We start from the raw sequence: 10,784 nt of genomic DNA on the forward strand, positions 1-10,784 counted from the left end.
TCCTTATACTCAGCTTTGCACCTGTGGATGGAGGCTGCCCACACTTGAAAGAGACTCCCATCTCCCGTGGGCCAAGTGCCCACTGCTCCTCTGCCACTCCTTGATACACTTAATACATCACACTTCTGATCTTCCAAGTACTGCACAGATATTAACTAATCTTCTCTGGAACTTCTTTTAACTTCTTCCACATACGCTTCCTATGTTGTTGCCTCATCATGAGGTATTTGGCCTGGTCCTGTCCCTGAATTGTTGTTTTCTTGCTGACTGAATTGGAGATATCAGACAACCTGTGGGATGGATCCTGGTTTTTCTTTTGATTTACCTTTAAGATTTTATAAACACAATGCACTCTTCCAATCTGTCTATAACAAACATATAGCGAAAGGAAGGACTAGCTTGACGCTGCAGTAATAGGTAAAACAGACTCCTCTCTCTCCAACTGAGAGAAAGCGTCTTGGCTATGTGAGATGACTAAATTGAAGAAATTCAAAATTGTCATAAAAGAACAGTGTTGACTTTTCCAACCATTTGCTCATTCAGTATCAACTAAGTTGTTAAAAAAAGAATGTTGGAGGCTGATTCCTATTGGGAAATCAATTTCTTCAGCCCTATTTAGCCAGTAATGGAAAAGGTGGCTTTCCATCTGATCCTTTAATTATCTTTAATTTTTATAGGCAATTATGGTTTCCTCAAAAAGCGTTCATTTCTCAGAGTCCTGTTTTCAGTCATGTACCGGAGTTTTATTTTAAATAACCTTAGTGGAAGCACAGATGCCCTTTGTAAAAGCCAATTCAAATGAAGCCATTTAAAAATTAATTACCACTTGGATTCTCCACAACTATCTGTGCATACTTGCTTCATTATAAATCAGCTGTTGTATAAGTTATGCGTTATACAGCCTCTTTTAACAGGTGACAAGGAGTCATCTATTGAATTTCTGTAGAATACTTACACTTCCTAGCCTGGTCTGCCACCTGCTGAGCGAACTGGACTGGCTCTCATTGGATGACCTTTTGGAGTGGGGAGAGGAAAAAGAAAGAAATCCCATTCAGTTCCTCTGAAGGTAATTTTTTTAAAGAAATTCTGAAGTTACAGTTACTTACCAGTGTCGTGGTTTAACCTGGCAGGCAGCCAAATACCATGCAGCCGCTCACTCACTCCCCTCGCCCCCCCAGTGGGACGGGGAGAGAATCGGAAGGGTAAGAGTGAGAAACACTCGTGGGTTGAGATAAAGACAGTTTAATAGAACAGAAAAGGGAGAATAATGATAATAAATAATGATAGAATATACAAAATGAGTGATGCACAATGCAATTGCTCACCACCCGCGCTGACCGATAACCAAGTAGCGATCGGTACTTCCTGGATCACGCCTACCGTTCATATACTGAGCATGACGTCACATGGCATGGAATACCCCATTGGCCAGCTGGGCTGGCTGTCCTGATTATGTTCCCTCCCATCTTGTGTACCTAGCTCAGTCAGTAGGCACGGGAACTCTCCTTGGACTAGGAGGGCACTTAGCAACAACTGAAAACATCAGTGTGTTATCACCATTCTCCTCATACTAAATCCAAAACACAGCACTAGGAAGAAATTTAACCCTAGGACACCAGTTGTGGGTATTGCTTGTCCTTGGGGGCCCAGAAGACTTGGTAATGCTGGTTGTCTTTGTACGGGAACCTGATAGACATCTCAAAAAAACATTAGTAGGCTTGAGTTCTGAAGGTTTTAACCAACTCTCCCGTGGAGAAGAATGTGGATTAAATGCCTAACTATCCGTTTGTTCCAGACCACAGTAAGTCACCAGAGTTGGCTATATCATTTTCTATGAGAGAAATGAATCCCACCTCTCCTTTGCCAGAGGGTAAATGTAAATTGCAGGCTCAGGGTAAAGTTCGTCTCCGAGTAACTACATTTTATAAATGGAAGAAGTCTATTTCCTACAAAACGAGATCCATGACAGAAACACAGAAGTGCTACCAAGTGCATTTTAAAACAGCCACTCCTGTCAGCACACAGCAGTATTTTCTTAGTTTATAGCAAGACGAAAACTTCAGTCTGTTTCACACATGGGATTTGATAAAAGTCAGAGGGGGCGGAAATCTCAGTCCAACAGCTACTTGTTAAATTTTGCAAGAAGCCTTTGAAACATAAACCAAAAGCAAAACGAGCTTTCAGAGAGAACGACTCCACTGCAAACACTACTGAAATGTTTTGCAGAAATACAGATTCTTAGCATACCACACGTTTGACCAACTTCCAGGGGCACGAACAGCAGGACCACCCTATTTTAATATTCAAAAGTATCCCAGATTCTATGGTTAAGCACAATGACAGTGCTTCCTGCCCCGTAATTACAGATGCTGGCCAACTTGGTTGCATAGCCACTCAGACATGCACGCGTGGTTTCTCTCGCTCACTTTTTGGCCAGTCCAATTAATTCCATACTTACGCATTAATAGTTGGTATTGCGTATTTTCCAGTGTTTGTCAGCATAGCACCCTTTGTATTGGGGTCTTTCACCTCCATCATGAAACTCCTTGGAATTCCTGTGCTCTTTAATTCTGGGAACAGGCTCAACATTTTTGTCCTGTTAAGAAAAGAAATGCAGACATATCTCCTTTTAAGACCCACACTTAAAATGACATTTCAATGATTATTTTAAGCAGCAAAAGCCTTTAATCCTCTCCTTTTACCTAGCATAAGGGTTGCTCGACTAAAATACTTATTTTCCTAAATGAATATAGCCAGGATGTTCCAAAGGCTTGAGCAGTGTTTTGAACTCATTCCATTCTTTGGCTTAAGTTCAGGTTCTTTAAGGGTGAAATATCCCTTAGCTCACCATCCACTCAGAAAAGAGATACAAACCCGCTCCTCCTCCAAAGCGCAATTCAGAGCACAAATATTCAATAGATGGGGTCAATAGAAACATCTTGGTTTTACATGAAATAATAAAAACTGTGAACTGTCATTAAACAGAGTTAAAACCAGAAACATTTCCAGTAATATTGAAATATATAAAAATATGCATGAAAGTTCACAGAGCAAGATCTGTGGACATACTTAATGTCTATGACCTACAAAAAAGAAAAGTTTACATTTATAATGCCAGGTTTCCCTTGGATTTTGAAGGGCTTTGCAACATTGCCCTATGAACCTCTGTCTTTCACCCCAAGAGAAACAATTCTTAATATGAGTATTCATGGATTTGTTACGTAACTGCCAAGGTAAAAAAATGAAAAGCTAAGGAACACCAGAAGTCCCCCACAGTCTTACCCCACTTGTTGGGCAGTTCTTTATACAGTCGCCAGGTTTTCCGCAACGAAAGCAAGCAGATGATGGTGGAGGTGGACCCCAGGGTTTCTTCATGTAACTAAAAGGGTTTGGGGCAAAGAAGAAAAAGGTATGCACATGTCTCTCTCGTTAAAACAAACTTCTCTACAATCTTTCCATAATCTTCAAAGAACAGATTTGACATTATCAACACTTACTTGATTGGATCATATTCCTGGCAAGACTGTAGCATCATAGCTTTTATTTTATCTTCTTCGGAAGCATTGGCTTCAGCCAGATTGGCAGTCTGTTTAACAGGTAATTATTTGACACATACATTAGAAACACATTTAAGCCCACACTGCCAAAGAGAACACCACTCACCCAACCCTGTAAAGAGCAGCACAACGCCAGCTGAGGTTGCATGAAAACAGCTGCTTATATGAAACAGAGTTGTCCAAAAGATGTTCTGGGGAGTCCTTACATCATCACAGGCTGTTTATGTGCCTGTTAACCTACTTGAAAAGAGCATTCCTGGGCACTCAAAACCTTAGGCTCTTCATGTTCCCCCCCACTAACTTCTTCATAGGAAGCAAGTTAACTACAATAAGCAAAACCTGCAGTTTTTTTCCAGTTGACCGTGTCCTTTTAACATACAAATTGTAATATAAATGTTATGCAGAACTGGATCTTCAAATTATTGAAGCCAGCTGATTTTTTTAAAGTAGTATTTGTTCAAATGTTTTTATTACACACTAGTACAGATACAAGCAGGGTCTAAGGGAGTGACTGTAAATGATTTGGACCCTCAAGCACCTATCATTCAGATCAACCACTCATGGTTTTGGTTTTAGATGCATTCATTCACAAAAGCAACCAACTTGTTTCAGCATTTTGTTAAAGGGCTGTTTCATATACACAGCTTTTTCTCAACTGTAACATAATCCAGATCGACATCTATGAAGTCATTTCCATTAACATTTACAGAAGACTTTACAGATACTTGACTAATTTGTTTGAACCCAAGCGGTTTACAAAACACATCCAAAACCCACAAGACATTACTAGGAATAGACCAAAATTCAAGATGGCATTTAATGCATAATAAAACAGAAAACTTTTTACAACACATTGCCTCCATGCTAAGCCAGTCTGCACTGAGGAGGTTAGAGTAAGGAACCGTTTGGAGCTGCTTTATCTTATGTTCCTCTATTTTTCTGAAATACTTACATTTTCTCAAAAGCTTAAATGTGTACACCACTTGGACAGTTTTTCACATTTTAGAGTAAAACTTCACCTGAGTTTACAGAACCAAGGACATGTTTAGGGACAGCGCTAACAGAGACCAATTTCTCCTGGTGGCTACCTTCCAAACTATTTTTTTTTTCCTTACCAAATGTCCACAATTTAATTTCTGCAGTGAGAGAGGGAAGAAGTTACCAGTGGGAAGAGATTTTTCTTTCTGGGAAAGGAACTCCAGCCTGTATTTTCAGAAGAAAGGACTAGCTCCTCTGCATTAGGCCCTGCCTTCTCTAATCTTTGTAACTTTAAAGACTAGTAATTTAATTGGCTAGCACTACGCCTTTTCACAAAGTGCAATCCCTAGTGCTTTCCCAGACAAAGTTACATGTTGTTGAGCAAAAAATGCAAGCAGTTCCATAGCAAAACATGGCATTACAACAGTTTCAGAAGGTCACGTTTGCTAATATGCCACACATACGCATCAGTATTTTCCTGTAAACAATTAGGTGCATTTACACAATTTACACAGTCTGCGATCAAACAAATTAGATTGTGTTGTCCACTGTATATATACTACACTGTATGAAATTGTGCAGCATTCAAAGCATGGATCTATAACTGTAGCGCCTAGAAATTCAAAAATAGCCATGCAGTTGTCCGTGTTCCAGAAACGCTTCTATTTTGGCTCTTGCAAACCCCCCTGAAATGTCCGTCACTTACAGCCAATTAAATTCTTCTGTGAAAATTGTGTTAGTTTCCAATGCAAAATGAACGAAAAGTATGAAAAACGGTAAACAGCTTCTGAAGTGCTTCTTCTTTGTGTCTTGAAGATGAGTAATACTGCAACATTACGTTGCGGCTGATAAGGTCCTCCCCCTTCTATCTTCCCAAACTGGCAACTACTCTTTACCAGGATAGTATCAAAATATACACACATTTTAAAGTTAAAAGAAATACTTTAAATTATTAAAAATTAAATTAAAGGTTTGTTCACATGACAACAGTTCTCCAGCTATAGATCACAGTATAAGATTTAAAAATACAAAGCAAACACTTTTTTTTAGGAATATATATGTACCTTAGTCAGCTGGGCCAGAGAAATAGATGCAGAAGAGTCATCAATCTGTTCACAAAAAATTAAACTCACATTCAAGTTCTACAATCAAAAACAGAGCAATAGTTAACCTCTACTGTAGTCTGACAGTCTGCACTCCGAGTGTCACTGAAAGAGCCATTTCCAACCTAGTGTAGTTGGTATTTGTTCAAAACAAAGTCCAAACCTGTGACAGCTTAAGAGTGCCTATGTGGTTAAGGAGAAGAAGCTAAACTAACCAAACCCGCTGGAGATCAACTTATTGCTCCAGAATATCTCAGAGAGGGACCCTTGTCAAATGCTCACAGCTGCTTAAAAGTCGAAGGGGTAAGGAAGCTATCAATTTTCAGCTAAAAAGGATTTTTAACAAATATTTATTTGAGAAGGAAGCATCACTACAGGAAACTTCTTTTCAGTGTGGTTTGTAAACTAATCAGCCAAGTATTTCCTTGTGTTACTTATTTCTGTTTTAGCAGCAGAACGACAGTGTCTTCAAACCTGAAGAAAAACGCTGCCCCTTTTCCAAATGTAAATTCAAAGTGGCAGTATCCTAAAGAAAAGCTTAGCCTTTGGGAAATTAAAGCAGCATCCAGCCCTGAAGTCACCCAGATCCAAAAACGTACTGCAGGCGGAGGTTAAGAAAAATGACAGGGATTTTACCCTTTACAAATGCACCAGGCTCTAACCTTGTGCCAAAATTTGTACACTGGGTTTTACGTATTTTCATTTGCAGACAAACTATTAAACTAAACTGCTTCATCTGATAAAGCGGAAAGGTCAAATGTAGAACTTTAGAATACCACTTTGTGTAGCAACAATATTTAAATTCACAGCAATCTATTAAAGACAGTTATGCACTCAGTTATGCACTCAAACAATATCGCTTCAATTATACAGTTTCAGGAACAAATACCCAAGTCTTTAAGGACATGAAAAGGAAGCATTTAGCTGCACAGAACTGTCCTCAAAACGTGTGGGACATGTTGGTTTTGGTATTTGTTTGAACCCCCAAGTCAAAAGTAAGAAACAGTACCATGTTTAACAATAATGGTTTCTCAGTGGTTTTTGATAACATTTTCAAAAACCATGTTCAGTTGTGCAAACCTTGAACCTACGTGATCTAAAAACGATTGTACATTATCTGTACAACACAAAGTCGTTCAGGAAATAGTCTAGCATATCCAGTATGAAATACAATGCATTACTAGGCACAAACACCAATATTCACATTAGATAGAACTGTGCAAATGATGGCATTACTCCGTTTCTACTATGCTGAATCAAATACATTGTATTTACAACATATACTATGTTTTACTGGAAAATCTATTAAGTTAATGTTTGGAAAATTAATCCAAGGCTACCTTAAGTGCAGCGTGCAGCAAAAAGTGTGAGACTGTGTTTTTACATACTGCTTTTGATGTTCCACTTACTGGCTCAGTTTGACTTCTAGAAGAAGAAATAAAGGTGATCAGAACTTCAAATACAGCACTTGTACCAAAAACATAAAGCACTGAAAACAGATTATAAAACCTGAACATCAAAACTTTATTTTCTGATAGTCGAGTGAATCTGGAAATTTACTCATATACATAAACCATTGTCTCTTGGTACATTCAGTGCAACTAAAAAAACCCCCCAGAATCCCATTTCTGCTTTGTCACAAATTACTCTAAGGCTTACGGATATAGAACACAACCGTGCAAGGGGAAGTCCTCAGATAGTTTGTCTCTGCTACATAAGTATCTAAACCAGGAAGTCTGTACTACAGTTTTGTGTTCATAAATAATCAACCATCAAAATACGAAGGTAACTTTAGCCAATCTGTGTATCGCTAGTATTACAAATAGGTACCAGATGGAGTCCTTTAGTTTCTAAGAAAGAACAGTGATAGTCTAGACACTTCCAAGTGCACCTGTACTTAAGTGAAAAAAATCAGTCATCTGACAAATAACAACAATGTCAGCAGCATCGTCTTTAGAACAGTGTTTCTCTGTGGAAGCCCAAGCACTGTGTTCAGATATCTTAGCCATGAAAGTGCCAAAACACTAAATGTGTTACATATGCTATATGGACTAAAAACAGCAGTAGAAGTGTCACCTGAAAGCAGGTCCTAGGCCTTTGTGCGATTTAGGAGACCTGTGACAAAAAAAAAAGGTCTTGGTTGCCAGAATTTGCTTCAAGATAATCTTGAAAATGCTACGATATTTTAGGAAATATTTATTAAATTTGAAAACTTGCTGAGATTCCACATACTCATTGATCTGTATCTGCACGCTACTCATCATGAATCAGCCATGCAACCATTGATGTCGTTAACAAACAATTCACACATCATCCAAAGTGTCCCATGAGCAGAGGCAATTCAAAGGCTGCTGTGCAACTGGTGTACAAATAGAAAGGGGCACGCTCCCTGCCGCTGCTAGAACACCACCAGGCTCGCAACGACAGCCACGTACCTCCTGAAGTTGAGGAAGGACAAGGACATCCTTTAGATTACCACAGCATGGATTCTTCATACATTTACCTTCAAGAGCGTACTAAAAGGAGAGTAACGCATTTTTGAAGGCCTCTCCACCATTACAGCATACATTCATCATTCCCAAACATCCACCACTCTACCAGTTGTTTCTGCAATGTTCACAGCTGAAAGACTAGAAAGCTAATCTGCCTGGTTAATTTTCAGCGCTAGAACAGCGGTGCCGTTCCTTCCTTATCCCCTTATACATACAGGTATGTATCTGACCTTTGATGCTAGCCGCATCTATCCTCTCATTTTAGGGCAGCATTACAATACCAGGAGAGGGTGCCCGAAACAGAGGATGCACTGACAAGACAGCACTAAGCAGACGTGTTTAAATTAACCCCCAAAACAAGGCCATGTTTATAAGCACAGTGCTGCGGTGTCCAGAATTACTAGAGGGTGCCTGAAAACACTGCAACAACTACTGCAGGAATACGCCCAAAGTTGAGATGCAGAGCCACATAAATTCAGGGTTTTTTGCTTGCAGATGCCTCGTGGGTACCGGGAGGCTGCTGTACTCTTTGTTCGAGACACAGTGTAACTCATCCGTCTACTTGATTTATTGAGAACCAACATTAGAAAGACATGGCAAAACCACAAGCTAATAATATCTACTAATTGTGGTGGAGAGACCTATCTTTAAGGCGGCTGGAAAACATGACCGTTCAAACAATGCTAATGTAGCTGATATAGAACTGGACTGTATGAATACATAAATGACAGCAGTAATCCTCTAGTCAGCACTGCATTGGAATAGCTGTAATTTTAATCAATACACCTGATTCTCTGTCCTCCGTAAATCTTAGGAATACAGAACCAAAACCCGGAGCACAGATACCAGCTTAGGGTAAAAACAGACGTAGCAAGATAACTAGTAACATTTGGTAATGTGCTAAACTGCTTACTGAGTTTCAAGTTTGGAAAGGATTAACTATTCCTTCATCGTACTTGCACAAAAGGCAATACACTTTAGGATACTGTTCTTTTTCTCTTGCCTGAAACGGACATTGTCTTGAGGAAACGCATAGGAATCGCTTACGAATGGAACTTCTTGTTTGCATCGTTCGCCAACTGGTAAACCTTGGTCTTTCCTCTATAGCTAGTATGCAAAAAACCCAGATTTGGGGCGTAAGAATACCTGCCATATCCCCCCCAAATGCCAGAAATAGTCAAACACTGAGAATCAGGCTCTTCTGAGACGGGAACAAAGTATGCGTTTACGCTACAATGCGTATCTGTCTTTACTATAAAAGCCATAAAAGCAAACACATATAATAAGGAATCTCTGCACGTCGAGGAAACAGGATCTACAACTTGGGTCTCAGAACAATCAACCCCAAGAACAAACCCAATAGAATAATCTTAAAAGTTACCATGGTTGGAGTTCGAACCCCATGTCCCAGCAGGCCTAAAAATGTAAGTCCACTTTCGGACAGACACATTAAAATCTACCCCATGCCAACAAAAATTAACAGCAGCTTTAACAAGAAAGAACGCCTCTGTAAACTAATATCCATAAAAAAAGTTAACACACTGAAACCCCTAACAAAGAATACAATGCTTTATGGATACTTACATAACATCGGTTTTGCCGGTAGCTTTAACTCCTCCAACAGGGATTCTTCTAACAATTACCGATGAGTTCTTAGGAATCAGGGCATTCTCATCTGTGTATTCTGAAAACAACATAAATACAGAGAAAAACATCAGTCAATTCGTAAGAATGCATGCTCATATGTAATTACGTAGCACTTCGCAGAATCCCTTTACAGATACAAAAGCAAAATTTTATATGTAACATCACGCTTTCATCGTCTCAACACACTAACAGTATATTTCAAGAAATCTTGGGGTTTGAGAATCAAACACAAGCAGCAAAATCTTTTTCCTTTTTTTAAAACAGTTTGAATGCCAACAGCAAAATGGACTCAAAGGTCACTAAAGGAGAGTCTGCTAATGCACGAGGTTCTTTCCTGACCTAGCTTAAAGTTGCTTTTGCTTCCGTTAGGCTACAAAACCCATAGATCTTTGGAGAAAAACAAACCACAGCAAAGTCTCACCTGCCTAAACCAGATTCTAAAGTCTGACTAGCTTGCCCTGCAACCAAACAGGCACTTAGCTAAAGCACGAGAACTCTGCGCCATTGCTTTCATAGCTGTTAACTAAAAACCAGTCACCTGTGCTGCCAGTGCTCAAGCCTGACAGAACACAGAAGAGAGCCTGCTGCCTCTGCCTGTTTCTTGGAGCTTAATCCATCAACAACCACACTTCTCAGCTGCTCAGGGCTTTACGTTTAAATGGAAACAGAACTGGCAGTGCTAGAATTTGGATCACAGACATTTTGGGGTTTTTTTGAGCTTGCTTTCACAAGTAGGGCAGAATTGGCTCAAACTCAAGTGGTATCTCCCCTCTTAAGCTAATCATCTCGTTTGAATTAACCAAAGGGACGTGAATTCGTTCGATCGATTCCCTTTTTGCAGAGCAGAGAGGCCCAAATGAAATTACTTAGGAAGACAGCCTTGAAAAGCCTTTCAGGAACAGCGTGTGCCTGAAGCTCTCCATGCTTTGCCTTGGCTTACACCCTGTTAGTCTTCTGAAGAGGAGGAAAGCCTTCTGACCTTTTACATAAGGCCCAAACAAAAAAAA

At 39.6% G+C, this 10,784-nt stretch overlaps 1 pseudogene; it reads right to left on the bottom strand.

The window, feature by feature from the left end:
• Positions 1 to 2,454: 2,454 nt before the first annotated feature.
• On the bottom strand, positions 2,455 to 5,653 carry LOC142076726 (E3 ubiquitin-protein ligase RBBP6-like; annotated as a pseudogene).
• Between the last annotated feature and the right edge of the window lie 5,131 nt (positions 5,654 to 10,784).

This window comes from Calonectris borealis, unplaced genomic scaffold (assembly GCF_964195595.1).
Source record: "Calonectris borealis unplaced genomic scaffold, bCalBor7.hap1.2 HAP1_SCAFFOLD_97, whole genome shotgun sequence".
Taxonomy (NCBI): domain Eukaryota; kingdom Metazoa; phylum Chordata; class Aves; order Procellariiformes; family Procellariidae; genus Calonectris; species Calonectris borealis.